The sequence below is a fragment of the Rattus norvegicus genome, chromosome X (assembly GCF_021556685.1).
Source record: "Rattus norvegicus strain SHRSP/BbbUtx chromosome X, alternate assembly SHRSP_T2T, whole genome shotgun sequence".
NCBI lineage: Eukaryota > Metazoa > Chordata > Mammalia > Rodentia > Muridae > Rattus > Rattus norvegicus.
This window is the reverse complement of record NC_141554.1, coordinates 39484900-39500852: the sequence shown is the minus strand read 5'-3', so window position 1 is coordinate 39500852 and position 15953 is coordinate 39484900.

The following is a 15953-nucleotide window of genomic DNA, read 5'->3' as shown; positions in this document are numbered from 1 at the left end:
GGCTCACATATTTGGACACTCGGTTCCTGCTGTTTGCACTGTTTGGAGAGATGTAGGTGGTAACATGGCCTTGCTGCAGGAGGTACGTCACTGGGGGCAGACTTTGAGAGTTACAGGCCTCACACCAGTTCCAATTCACCCTCTGCTTCATGGTTGTGGAAGTTGTGAGTTCTCAGCTTCCTGCCATGCCTGCCATTTGCTTTCATAGCTCCCTGCCATCATGGACACGTATCCCTCCAGAACCATAAGCAAAATCAACTCTTTCTTTGGTACATTGTTTTTGGTCCTGGTGACTTTAGAACAGCAGCAGAGAAACAATATAGTCACATGACCAACAAAAAATCGTTTTTCTCTTCATTCGGCAGGTATGGTTTGTCCATCTGGGCACCACATTTGGAGTTCACTTCATTACTCAAGTCAGTTCAATAAAGCTGAAAAATATTTATCAAGCAGCAGATATTACAATGTGGCTATTACAATGTTGATATGTAGGAAGTCTTACATCTGTGCCTGTCAATTTATAAGTAAAGTAATCAGCATTTATTGATAAGGCAGGAGGTGCTTACTGTGTGTGTACTGGAGTCTTCAAAGAATTCTTTAAAAAACATACAAGAGATATAGCTTTCAAGGAGTCAACAACCTCACTAGAAAAAGCAAGGATTAGCACAACAAACAAAACTAATGAGACAACATATAATTAAGTGCTGAATTGTGTACCCCGGGCTAAATTCTGTGGGAGTTTGGCAATTATAAACAAGTCAATGAACCAATGCTAACCCAAGAAAACTCGACAAGAGCATTGGTGTTTGCTGAGACTCAATGGAGCTGGGAAGGGTAAATGGATGGGACAGTGGGGGCAGGGGGACAGGGTGATCCTGGGAAAGGTAAGCACACCAGAGACTGCTCGAAGTCAGAAGGCAATGAGTGAGAAAAAGCAAACTGGGCTAGAGAGCTGAACAGCCTCTGATGCAAGCCTCCAGGATACAGGAGAGAACCTTGTCAACAAAGATGAAGGGGCGCATTCAGAAAGGGTCCAGCAGTAGTAATACATAACCTAGAAAACAACAGAGGGAAAGCGGCACTTTCAAAGTGTTCTTACTAAACCAGTCATAGTGGCTCAGTCCTGCAACCCCAGCACTTGGCCAAAGCAGGCAGATCTTGTGAACTGTTTGATCTACAAAAATTCTAGGCAAGCAAGGGCTACCCAGCAGCAGCAGCAGTAGTAATGGTGGTAGCAGTAGCAGTAGCAGTAGCAGTAGCAGTAGCAGTAGCAGTAGCAGTAGCAGTAGCAGTAGCAGTAGCAATAGTAGTAACAGTAGTAGTAATATCTTTTCTAAAGAAAAAACTTTAATAATGGGTGGAAATTAATGGAGTGCTCGATTTTGACACCAAATAGTCACTTATTTCATTTTAACCTTTTCTTCTTGCTAATACTGAGTTCAGGTAAATCTTTATCAGTATGAGAGGGAATTCTATTCCCCTGGCCACGGTTTTTTTCATTCTGCTCACAAAGAAAAAATACTGAAGTGATAAGATGGAAAAGAAATGGATCTTACCCTATTTCATCTCTGTTTCTCTCTGTGTCTCTCTGTGTCTCTGTCTCCCTCCCTCTTTCCCTCCCTCCCTCTCTCCGGCCCCCACTCCTGAATTCAGGTATTCCACCTACCCCAGAATGCAAACATGTTTGAGAACTGTTTCCAAATACAGGACGTCTTGAAACTTCTCAGGTAGTGTGTTTTGTATAGACTCTGAAGTGAGAAAGAACATGGATAGGGAGGAAAGGAAGCTGGCTGATTGTGGTGACAGACTTAAGTCTTCGTCTCCAACCTAGTTCTAGCAACAGGGGAGCCAATAGGATCCTAAATAGTTATTTCTATGGCACTATTATAGCTTCCCAGGGAGAAATCAGTTCTAGTAGTTAGACCAATAAAAAAGTCTTTAACAACAGCATACAACTGGCTCTGGCTAATGCCTAATGGAGAACCTGTACAGAAATCCTCCTCGCTTCCATAGGTTTGAGCTATAATGTTGCATTCTTACATATGCTTTTATCGCTATATTGCTTTTAGGTTTGGGGCCCACAAGCTCCACTTTGGGCAATTAAACATGTTTCACAGAGACAGAAACTCCAAGATTTTGTTGCAAGGACAAATGAAAAGATTTACAATGAAAAGAGTATCATAGTTATCTGAGACGAACCAAGACCGCTTTTCCCAGGCAGCTGTTATTCAGGGTCAACCTGCCTGTGCCTGGAAAAAATGAAACTCTTTCTGATAAGAGGAACAGGGCTTAATTTGCTGTCACTAAAGGCTGTTGTCTTCCCTGAACTGCCGGGAAGAGGCTAGCGCTCCTTTGGATAAAATTTACTTTTGTGTAACTTCATGTTTTCTTATATTTTTGGTTGGGAGCCTAGCCTTTAACGGCTGAGCCATCTCTCCAGCCCAACTTCATGTTTTCTAAGCAAGTTGATTGGTAAACATTTATTACTTCCTTTTCCGCTTTCATTCCAAGCTCATAGGAAAAGAGAAGACTTGGAATTCTTGACCTCTCATGTGCCCTATATGCTACTAATGACAATGGGATCATAAGTCACTGGCTTTCTTGCTATTATGACTTCCTTTCCAAAGGATAATGTGCTAAAAGCTTGGTCCCCGGTGAGGCAGTACTGAAGTAGTTAAAGTTTTAAGAGGGTGAGTCCAGCTGGAAGGTCATTAGGATCATAAGGGCTCAACTCTTGTGAATGGATTAATGCTTATCTTAATGAATGGGCTGGCTATTTCTTACCTTACACCTACTGAATTCCTGTGCTAACTCCCAGAAGACAAAACTATGAGCTAAAGAAGACTTTCTCCTTGCTTAAGGTTTTAGTTTCTGTTTCCTTATTGTTGTTGCTATTATTTTTTTGTTTGTTTTTCTTTGTTTTAATTTGGGTTTGGTGTTTGATTCATTTTGTTCTTGAATAGGTTTTCACTGTAGAGCCCAGGCTGTCCTCCAACTTGACACCCTTCTGGCTTCAGACATGCAGCACCATATATAGAATCTGGCTTGGAAAAATGCTTATCTTAGTTATTCAGCCCGTTAGTCATCACAGACTTGAGCAAGGACTGTGATTGGTTAAGTGGACAGAATCAAATGTTCTACAACAGTTCATGTTTCTGAAAAGGAAAGCATTCACAGAACGAGTAAGGATAAGCCAACTTGCTATAACAAACAACCAAAGAGTCGTACAGGGTAGCAAAACCAACCTTTATAATCTCATCACAGCCCAACATGACTCTGTAGAAGTGGGTTTGTAAGCTCATTCAAGAACACTACTGGAACCTCCAATTCCTGAGACCTTGAGTACCTATGCATCTAGTAACTGTAAAAAGAAAAGATGTGGAAGATGTTGCATGGAGTTACTGGTTAGCCCAAGAGAGAGCCAGATCACTTCTCCCTACTTTCCATTGACTAGAAATAAGAAATATAGCCAAAGCAAAGGGATTTTGGAAATGTATTCAAGCTGTGTAGCCAGGAATCAAACCAACAGGTTGGGTACTAACTAACCAGTTTCTTCCCTAACTACCGTGAAAATAATTTCAGGCCTACAGTTAACACTGTTGGTTCCCTGCCAAGATTCCCTGGACTAGGAGAGGACCATTGGTGAGCAGTCTGCTAATGGCCCTCAGCTAGTCTCATTATACACTTAACTTTTAACACACTGAAGGCACTTCTAGGCTATACTCTTAAAATTTCCAGTCTCTGCAGAAAGAGCCCACAGGAAATAACTGATTTCCATGAATGGATCTAATGCTAGCCTATAGACTGAAAGATCAATGTGGGGTGAATCCGGCGAGCAAGTGGGATTACTGTTTCAAGGAGAGCAAAGGCTGCATACTGAGACCCTGTTTAGAAAAAAACAAAAGAAAAGAAAGGTCATTGGAACTTAATGTTCTGTAGTGGAAAATCCATGTAGAGCCACTTCCAATACCCACTGAGATAGATGCTCTTCACATGATAGAGGCAATGTAGCTTTTCTTCTTGTTTAATTCCTAAAACACACAGCACGGCAGGCACCTCCCTCTCTGTTTACACACAGAAACAGGCATAAGCTAGGTTAGAAGTCTACTCACGGGGTTGGGGATTTAGCTCAGTGGTAGAGCGCTTGCCTAAGCGCAAGGCCCTGGGTTCGGTCCCCAGCTCCGAAAAAAAAGAACCAAAAAAAAAAAAGTCTACTCACTCACTCATCTGGAAGCGTGACAGCAAACCTGGACTGTGGGAGGTGGAAGTAGGAAGATCTGTTTGTTTTGAGACACACAGGCTCACTTTGTAACCCCAGCTGGCCTTCAAGTTATTACAATTTTCCTCTTAGCCAACCAAATGGCCAGATTACAGATGTGAGCTGCCACACCCAGATTAAAGCATGGGTGTGGGTTGGTAATGCTGAGGGGGGTCGATAGTACGTAAAAGAGGGTTCATTCTATTAGTCTATGTATTTCGTGGATTTCTAAAATTTCACATAATAAAAATTTCAATCCAAGCATGATGATCCACGCTTTTAATCTCAGCACTCAGAAGAAAAGGCCAGGACTGGAGAGATGGCTCAGTGGTTAAGAGCACTGACTGCTCTTCCAGAGGTCCTGAGTTCAATTCCCAGCAACCACATGGTGGCTCACAACCATCTATAATGGGATCTGATGCCCTCTTCTGGTGTGTCTGAACACAGCAACAGTGTACTTATAAATAAATAAATAAATATTAAAAAAAAAGAAAAGAAAAGGCCAGACGACCTCTATAAGTCTGAGGCTAACCTGATCTACATAGTGAGTTCTACACCAACAAAGGCTACATGAGGAGATTCTCTGTCCGAAAAAATTTAAAAATAAAAATATGATCTACTCATGAGGGAAACTTAAATATGGGCCCAATTAGACCATGATCTGAAACGATATTTTTGCTTGTTTGTTGGGACATGGTATGCGGTGTACCAGGCTGTTCCTACTTGCTATGTAGTGAACAAGGCTTTCAACCCCTGATCCTCCTGCCTCCACCTCAATGTAATTTATTTTTTAAGTTCACAATAGAAAAGAAAAGGTTGTGAAGACACAGCTTGAAACAAAACCTGAAAATATGGACAATTATTCTAGGTGAATAATGGATAGAGGAGAGGACACACACTACACAAGTCTCTCAACGTTCTTTATGTATGCCAAGTGACCCACACCTAAAACCCCAACACTGAGCAGTTGACACGGGAGGATAACATGGACTTCAGACTGAGACCCTCTCTCCAAAAAAGGGGGTTGCATCTGAAATTTTCCATGCTTATAAAAATATATTTTGCAACCCTAGCCCTTAAGAGGTAGGAGAATATCAAGGTCATCCTCCAGTACATAGTAACTTAGATGACAGCCTGCACGACATAAGGCTCTGTCTCAAAATATTATGGAAAAAGCATTATCAAGCATGTTCTCTTGCAGTCTCATTTGTTCATTCCAATATGTGAGCCCTTACTAAGACTCCTGTATAAATATGACTCGAGCTGTTGTTGTCGTCATCATTGTTGTTGTATTTTGTTTGCTTGTCTGTTTAAGAAATAGTTTCATTATGTAGCCTAGGGTGGTCTCAAACTCAGACTAGTCCTCCTGCCTTGGTCTCTCAAGTGCAGAAATTAGATTAGAGATATGTACCACTGTACCTGGCTCCCAACACGATTGTGCGCTTTAATAATACCCAGAAGTGGTAGACACAATAACAGTATGAAGAAAGAGTGCCTTTGTTTTAGAAACTAATGAAATATCTGGCAACTGGTCAATTCTTTTCTCATGTTAGAATGTGAGTGCAGAAGAAAGTTCAGCACATCTGACTGACAATGCCTGAATTCCTTTGGGACTGGGAGAAACAGAAGTGTGTGTTGATTTTAAAGTGGATGTTTAGCAGCTCTCTGCTCCCAAACCCCGTGGGAGAGAGACCTCACCGCCTGATCAGGTGGGCACTCCTGAGGCTGCAGAGCGGAGGAGACCACCAACACTGCCCACCCCTGCCCACATCCCTGGCCCAAGAGGAAACTGTATAAGGCCTCTGGGTTCCCGTAGGGGAGGGCCCAGGGGCGGCAGGACCCCTGCCTGAGACACCGCCAGAACCTGAAGGAAACAGACCCGATAAACAGTTCTCTGCACCCAAATCCCGTGGGAGGGAGAGCTAAACCTTCAGAGAGGCGGACACGCCTGGGAAACCAGAAGAGACTGCACTCTGTGCACATCCAGACGCCAGAGGAAAACACCAAACGTCATCTGGAACCCTGGTGCACGGAGGCTCCCGGAAAGAGCGGCGCAGATCTTCCCGGTTGCTGCCGCCGCGGAGAGGACTTAGGCAGTACCCCACGAGCAAACTTGAGCCTTGGAACCACAGGTAGGACCAACTTTTCCCCTGCAAGAAACCTGCCTGGTGAACTCAAGACACAGGCCCACAGGAACAGCTGAAGACCTGTAGAGAGGAAAAACTACACGCCCGAAAGCAGAACACTCTGTCCCCATAACTGGCTGAAAGAAAACAGGAAAACAGGTCTACAGCACTCCTGACACACAGGCTTATAGGACAGTCTAGCCACGGTCAGAAATAGCAGAACAAAGTAACACTAGAGATAATCTGATGGCGAGAGGCAAGCGCAGGAACCCAAGCAACAGAAACCAAGACTACATGGCATCATCGGAGCCCAATTCTCCCACCAAAGCAAACACGGAATATCCAAACACACCAGAAAAGCAAGATCTAGGTTCAAAATCATATTTGATCTTGATGCTGGAGGACTTCAAGAAAGACATGAAGAACTCCCTTAGAGAACACGTAGAAGCCTACAGAGAGCAATCACAAAAATCCCTGAAAGAATTCCAGGAAAACACAATCAAACAGTTGAAGGAATTAAAAATGGAAATAGAAGCAATCAAGAAAGAACACATGGAAACAACCCTGGACATAGAAAATCAAAAGAAAAGACAAGGAGCTGTAGATACAAGCTTCACCAACAGAATACAAGAGATGGAAGAGAGAATCTCGGGAGCAGAAGATTCCATAGAAATCATTGACTCAACTGTCAAAGATAATGTAAAGCAGAAAAAGCTACTGGTCCAAAACATACAGGAAATCCAGGACTCAATGAGAAGATCAAACCTAAGGATAATAGGTATAGAAGAGAGTGAAGACTCCCAGCTCAAAGGACCAGTAAATATCTTCAACAAAATCATAGAAGAAAACTTCCCTAACCTAAAAAAAGAGATACCCATAGGCATACAAGAAGCCTACAGAACTCCAAATAGATTGGACCAGAAAAGAAACACCTCCCGTCACATAATTGTCAAAACACCAAACGCACAAAATAAAGAAAGAATATTAAAAGCAGTAAGGGAAAAAGGTCAAGTAACATATAAAGGCAGACCTATCAGAATCACACCAGACTTTTCGCCAGAAACTATGAAGGCCAGAAGATCCTGGACAGATGTCATACAGACCCTAAGAGAACACAAATGCCAGCCCAGGTTACTGTATCCTGCAAAACTCTCAATTAACATAGATGGAGAAACCAAGATATTCCATGACAAAACCAAATTTACACAATATCTTTCTACAAATCCAGCACTACAAAGGATAATACAGGGTAAAGCCCAACATAAGGAGGCAAGCTATACCCTAGAAGAAGCAAGAAACTAATCATCTTGGCAACAAAACAAAGAGAAGAAAAGCACACAAACATAACCTCACATCCAAATATGAATATAACAGGAAGCAATAATCACTATTCCTTAATATCTCTCAACATCAATGGCCTCAACTCCCCAATAAAAAGACATAGATTAACAAACTGGATACGCAATGAGGACCCTGCATTCTGCTGCCTACAGGAAACACACCTCAGAGACAAAGACAGACACTACCTCAGAGTGAAAGGCTGGAAAACAACTTTCCAAGCAAATGGTCAGAAGAAGCAAGCTGGAGTAGCCATTCTAATATCAAATAAAATCACTTTTCAATTAAAAGTCATCAAAAAAGATAAGGAAGGACACTTCATATTCATCAAAGGAAAAATCCACCAAGATGAACTCTCAATCCTCATCTTCGGTTGGTTTATATACAAGTGTGCAATTTCTGGGCTTGAAAGTAAAATGATGCTATCTGGTGCTGGATAGAGGAGCCTTATTTTTTATTATGGCAGCTTGCTATTTTTGTAACATGGTGATTTGGTTGAACACAATAAAGTACAGTAGTACCTGATCTCCCCTTCTTCCTGGATGAGTGAGGAGATGATTAAATGTTGATGTCAGCATCCTTGAGCATATTCAGATGAGCTTCTGCTTCTGTTGAAAAGGATGCTGTGTTTGATTGTGGTCCGAAGCTTTGAAGCACTACTTGGCATCTCCTTCCTTGGAGGTCTCACTGTTTAAACATAACAGATTTGATAGCTTGTTGGTAAGGTGAGGTCCAGCTTGTCTCCACTAGGTCATCTTCATGTGAATCCGGTGGTTATACGGTTTTGTTCTAGGGATATTTCATTTTTTTAATAATGGTTTTAGCTGACATTCATGGAGAGAATGAATCCTTAGAACTGTGCCACTAGTGAAAGGAAATCCTGTCTAGAGTATGTTTCTTTACAAAGCTGTGTCACACCATCCTTTGGGCCCTCTGCTGGAAAAGTAGAATCAAGTCTCAAATAATGCCTTTTAAATTGTATCCTCTAGTATTATAGATGTAGGACAGTACTGTATCATACCTCTGTGGATGTAAAATAGCTTGTACCTGCTTTATGATACATAGTAGTGACCGTGCTTTATCAGAGCTGTTTTTAATGATGTTGCTCAGAATGTTTTCTTTCCAGATGATGATTGAGAAGCTAATTTAAAAAAAAATGGTGCCAGGTACCACAAGAGTAACAGAACTGTGCTGTTTTCTCGGGTTTTGTTTTTTTACTTTTTTTTTTTTAATGGAGTGTGCTGGATGTCTCTACAGTTTTGTTCAGATGACTGCAGAACCTGGAAAAGCTGTTGCTGCTGTTGATGCATAACACACTGCTATTATTGGTCTTTTTATATAAATATAAATATATATATACAGATAAAAAAAAAGTGGATGTTTATCTCACATGCCCAGTATTATCTGCATGAGACTCTGCCCACTAACTGATATGAAAAGAGGCACAAGAGCACAGCCTAAGCTGTATCATTTTTTAAGCTTTAAAACCTCTTGGGGACTATGTGTTTGCAAACAGTTTCCAAATTATTAGGCATGCCAGTTCTGTAACTATGAAAATAATAGTGCTGGATTCAAAGACTAAGAGACTCGGTCACCTCCGTAATTATTTACATTTCGGAACCAGAGTACTATATTTGCTTTGAGAGAGGGGTGGAGGCCTTAACATGCAATGAGGATTTCATTTAAAGATTTGTGTGACCAAAAAATAAACTGGAATCATTTTTGAGTTCATGAAACTCATTCTTAAGTTTGACCCAAACCAGCTGTTTTATTTAAACCAACAGAGATTATTTTTAAAATCAGTATTTCTGGAACTAGACCCTATCCAGCAATGGCTGCACAGATTCTGATCCTTTGGGAAAGCTCTGTTAGAAAGAAAGCTTTCTCGAGCCTGTTACCTCCTCACAGATTGCCTTTTGCTTATTTATTTTGCTTTCATGTGTATGGATATTTTGTCCGTGCACCACATTCATTCATGCATGACACCTTGGGAACCCAGAAAAGATAATTCATGTATAGTATTTATATTAATATATTTATATTAGTAAATATAATGTATTTATGCTCTTTGTATGCTCACATGAGTGCAGTTGTCCAAGGATGCCCAAGAGAGTTATGGAGCCTCTGAAGCTGGAGTTACGGGTGGATATGAGCCTCTCAATGTGAATGCTGGGAACCAAACTTTGGGTAGCCCACAACCATCTATAACTCCAGTGCCAGGGATCTAATGCCTTCTTTCTGATCTCTGCATGCATGTGGTACACTTACATATATACAGACAAGACCCACTTAAAATAGCATTACATTTTAGAAGGAAAAAAAGAAAGGAAAGAACGCACATTTTAGCTGGAGTGATGGCTCACTGGTTAAGAGCACTAGTGCTCTTCTGGAAGATCTGGGTTCAATTTCCAGAACTCAGTGTCTCACAACCATCTGTAGCTCAAGTGTCAGGGGATCAGACACCCTCTTCTGTTCTCCACAGGTGCCAGGCAGACACATGGTATACATACAGACAGACTAAAGAGTAATGAATAAATATTTTAACAACTTAGAGAAGAAAGTGTTTATTCTGGTTTATAATCCCAGAAGGATAGAGCCTGTAAAGTGGGGAGGATATATAGCAGACAGAAAGAACAGGATGTCAGAAACAACGGGCTAATTCATCACATTTCATGCACACTCAGGAAGCAGAGAATGAACAGGAAGTGAGGTCAGGCTATAAAACCTCAAGGCCCTGGACCAGGCATGATGGCTTACACCTTTAATCCCAGCACTCAGGAGGCAAAGGCAGGTGAATTAATGTCTACACAGAAAGTTCCAGGTCAGCCAGGATGACATAATGAGATCCTATCTCAAAAACACAAAACAAAAACAACCTCAAAGCCTGCTCCCAGTTGACCCATTTTCTCCATCAAAACTACACCTTCTAAAGGTTTCACAACTTTTCCAAACAGTGCCACCAGCAGAGGGCCAAGTTCCAAACACAGGAAACCTATAGAGGACATTTCACTGTGTTACCAGAACACAGTGTAACCCAGCAATTATGCTTCTAGGTACATACTCAAGAGAAATGAAAGCACACCTTGATCACAAAACTTGTGCCTTGGGGTCTGTAGAGATGGCTCAGCCATTGAGAGCACTGGCTGCTCTTCCAGCTGTGCTGGGTTTAATTCCAAACACCCGCATGGCAACTCATGGCCATGTGCAGCTCCAGTTGCAGGAGATTAAATGCCTCTTCTGGTCTTCTTGAGCACCAGGCATGCGCATGGTGCACAGACACACATGCAGGTAAGCAAATCCATACATAGCAAATAAAATAAACTTGTCCCCATTAGAGATTGGTTAATAATAACCACACAATAAAAACAACCCAAATGCGTAATGACTAAATGAATGATCAACAAAATGGGGACACCCTCATAAAGTGAAGGTATTGTTCAATGAAGTACTGATTGTGCTACATTGTGAGTGAACATTATGCAAAGTGAAAAAACTCACACATGCAGGTCAAATGCTGTAGGAGTTCAGGTTTTTGAAGTAACCAAAGCAGGCAAATCTACAGAGAGACTGGTTGTCTAGGGCTACATACATAGGTTAGGGAGACATAAAGAGTGTGTGAATAGGGCTTAAGAGTGAAAAAATGATTCTAGTAATGTGAGCTCTATAATTTTGTCAGTGGACTACAACCTATCAACTAAGCAATTTTATTGGGTAATTTATTTTATGTATGTGGGTGTTTTGTCTGAATGTATGGACATGCATTCCTTGCATTCCTGGTGCTTGTAGAGGTCAGAAGAGGGCTTTGGATCCCCCGACACTGGAGTTATAGACTGTGAGACACCATGGGGGTATTGGGATTCAAACCCAGTTCTTCTGGAAGAGTAGCCAGTGCTCTTTTTTTTTTAATTAACTTGAGTATTTCTTATATACATTTCAAGTGTTATTCCCTTTCCCGGTTTCCGGGCAAACATCCCCCTCCCCCCTCCCTTTCCTTATGGGTGTTCCCCTCCCAACCCTCCCCCCATTGCCGCCCTCCCCCCATAGTCTAGTTCACTGGGGGTTCAGTCTTAGCAGGACCCAGGGCTTCCCCTTCCACTGGTGCTCTTACTAGGATATTCATTGCTACCTATGGGGTCAGAGTCCAGGGTCAGTCCATGTATAGTCTTAAGGTAGTTAGCCAGTGCTCTTAACCACTGAGCCATCTCTCCAGACCCAAGGGTGATTCTTCTTCATTTTTAAAAATATACTATTTTAAGTAATCTTTTGAGAATTTCATACAAGTATACAGTGTATTTGACCGTATACATCCTCACCACTCTTCCAATTTCTCTTGTGTAACTCCCCACTCACATCCTTTTCCAGCTCTGTTCTCTCTCTCTCTCTCTCTCTCTCTCTCTCTCTCTCTCTCTCTCTCTCTCTCTCTCTCTCTCTCTCCTTTAAATAACCCCCTGAGTCCATATACTCATAGCAGTGGGGCCATCCACTGGAGCACTGACCTATCAGGAACCACACATCCTTAAAGAAAACTGGCCCTCCTTCCCCAGAACCCATCAACTGTAAATAGCTCCTCAGCAAGGAGTGGTGTCAACTGCCTCTCATCCAAGAGTGGGACTCATGATTCCCTTCCCCCTCTGTGCTAAAATATTGACAGGCTTGATTTTAAGCTGATCTTAATCAAGCAAACATAGTTGCTGTGAGGTCATGAGTGCTGTTGCCTCCAGAGGAAACTGTTATGCTCTAATCCTTCCCAAGGTGACACTTACAATCTTGTAACCCATCATTTAGGATTCAGTGACAAGGAGATTATGACTGTACATTTAAGGAAAGCTTGGAGTACATCAAAAGTTCCAGTCTAGCCTGAGCTAGCAAGTGTAGCCATGCCTCAAAACATAAATTAAATTAAATGAAAATGGTGAGTTTTAAGACATGTGAATTGTGTCTCCATAAAAAAAATGTTCTCGGGGTTGGGGATTTAGCTCAGTGGTAGAGCGCTTGCCTAGGAAGCGCAAGGCCCTGGGTTCGGTCCCCAGCTCCGGAAAAAAAAGAACCAAAAAAAAAAGTTCTCAGGGCTGGAGAGATGGCTCAGTAAGTAGTTAAGAGCACTGACTGCTCTTCCAGAGATCCTGAGTTCAATTCCCAGCAACCACATGGTGGCTCACAACCATCTGGGATCTGACGCCCTCTTCTGCTGTGTCTGAAGACAGCTGCAGTGTACTCATAAAATAAATAAATAAATAAATAAATAAATAAATAAATAAATAAATAGAATTTTCAAAGAAGTATGGGCGAGGGGAGAAAGGGGATAACATTTGAAATGTAAATACATAAAATATCCAATAAAAAAAGAAAAAATAACAGTAGTAAAAAAAAGTTCTCAAATATTTAGCATGTCTCTACCACATTCCTATTAATTTCCTTGTAGAAACAAGTAAATTGAAGAACAATACAGAGCAGGTAAGGTAACATTCTAGTTCCTCTTCATTCCTAAACCATGATCCATGATCAGTTTTTTCCCTTTTATTGAAAATAGATTCTTTTCCCAAACAATATATCCTGTTTACCGCTTTCTTTCCTCTATTCCTCCTAGTTCCTCCCCACCTCCTCTTCTCTCCCTTTCTGTCTCTCAATATGAAGTAACAGGCCTCTAAAGATAACAACAAAACAAAATAAAATATAAGATGAAACAAAAAAATCACATCAAAGCTAGACAAGGCAAACCATCAGAAGAAAAAGAGCCCCAGAGCAGGCCCAGGAATCCGAGCCGTACTCATTTGCAAACTCAAGAGTCCCATTAAAACACTAAGTTGAGAACTATAATATATATACAGTGGACCTGCTGCAGACCTGGGTAGGCCCTGGGCGGGCCGTTTCAGCCTCTGTGAGTTCATATGAACTTCCTATGAGGGCATTGTTCTACTAGTGTCTTCTAGCCCCTCTGGCTCATATACTCTTTCCACAGGGTTCCCTGAGGTCTGAGGGGAGAGATTTGATGGAGACAACCCATTCAGAATTGTGCATTCTGAGGACTCACTCTCTATTTGTCTGTTTGTGTGTCTCTGTGTGTGATGGCATACAGCTTTAAACCCAGCACTCAGAAGGCAGAGGCAGAGGCAAGTGGATCTCTATGAGTTTGAGGATAGCCAAGTGGTCTACATAATGAGTTCTAGGGCAGCCAAGGATACACAGAGGAAACCCAATCTCAGGGGAAAAATTAGCTTCTTTTGTAATATTCAATTACTGGGAACATTTGATCTCAGCCAATATATTTTATCCCAGTTACCATTAACTGCATTTGCTTGGTTTTGATTTTTGTTGTGCTTCCACAATGTGTAAAAATGGGTCAAGACTCCATCAAAGTTGGGGGTGGTAGCACATGCCTGTAACACCATCACCCAGAGGAAAGAGAACTTCAAGTTTATGGTGTCTAGGGAATATTTTAAAATCCTCACTTAAAACAAATTCCAATCAAAAGATTATTCCTTTGATCTAGGTGTGGCGACACACATGCCTGTAGTCTGAGTCTTGGAAAGTAGAGGCAATAGGATCAGTAATTCAAAATCAGCCCTGGCTATAGGAGTTCTAGGAGCTCCTCAGTCTCACTCCTCAGTCACACACACACACACACACACACACACACACACACACACACATTTTAAGAATTTTCAAAGGAAAGAAAAAATGATCATACACATAAAAAAAGAAAAGGTTCTTGAAGGCTGGACATAGTGGCATATATCTGTAAATTCTAGCACTTAGGAAACTAAAGCAGAAAGACAGTCAGGAGTCCAAGGCAGCCTGGTCACCATAACAAGTTGAAGTCAAACCTGGTCTACAGAGTGAGACGTTGTCTCCAAAAAGCAAGCTGAAAATTGGTCACAGAAATATTACAGTGAACAAGATTAAGCCAGTCAACATTCCAGCATGGATGGAAACTCCTGTCCTACCAAAGGGCTATTAGCAATTGATGGCCACTGAGGGAGAGACTGTCACTCTCCCTTGGGAACATGGGCACTGGTAAGTTGCCCCAGTGGATTGGTACACACCCATGTGGCATGTAGGTGACACTAAATGGACTCTGCTTGCTATTCATAACAAAAAAAACGAACAGAAAACATGCAGCTTGAAGGAATTAACAATGGGGGCTCTAGGAGGAGTTAAAGGGAGGTAGCAGTGGAAGGGTATGATTATACACATTCTATTAACTATATGAAACTCTCAAAACCCAAAAAAATATTATTTAAATAAAATAAAACTGTCAATGTGAAGAAAGAAATACTGCAGCACAGAATATGTTCATAAACATAAGCAGTATGTAGAAACCATGTAGCTACAGTGGGTCTCTGTATCGTCAGAATGTGAATTTATAGAAGAATTGGGCAAAATAAGAAAAAGAGTGATGAGCACATAACAAAGAGTAGGAATAAGAAACACAATTCTATGAAGCTTCAATGCTATTTGGCCACAGGTTCCCATGCTTTGCCTGTTAGGAAACTGACAAATTCATCCGGAAAACACCAGAGCCCTTGAATCCTTGGCTGAAACAAAGCACAGTGACCTTTCTGGTGAACTAGCTAAGATTTTCCAGAATAAGCTAACAACTGGGCTTCACAGGATGTTGAAGGTTCAAGTTGTTCTATGCCAAGAACTTTATAAAACAACTCACAGAATTAAAAGACATGTTCTAAGAAGATGGACGAACTAATTGACATTTACCTATTAATTGACTGTGAACATCACCTAATATCAATGGCATTCTGTGTAAGCAAGGACTCCCTCTGCTGTTTAGATATTTCTCCATTCCATTACTCACAGCCTATGGAATGTTGACTAGGGGACAGAGACAGGGGTGATAGATAATAAATGGCAACTCTAGCATATAAATAAAATGACAATCTCCTCACACTTCTTTATTCATTCAGGACAGCCAGATGTCAACAGTATGCTTCTTGACTTGGTGTGGAAATAATACCACTCAGTGACTGCTTCTTCAGGAGGCTGTGAGAAGAGATATGTAACAAGTAGCTATGGCTTTTCCAGGCAGAGTATCAACTCACAAGATGCTCGTGCATGTATGACACTAACAATGCCAGTAAAGACCATGCCTTCCAGAAAGACATACACTGCATGTTCTTTCTCATGTGGATGCTAACTTTGAATCTTTAGATAAGTGTGTTTAAATTGAAGTACCCACAGAAGCCAGGAAAGTAGCAATGGGCTATGAGGAGATTTCA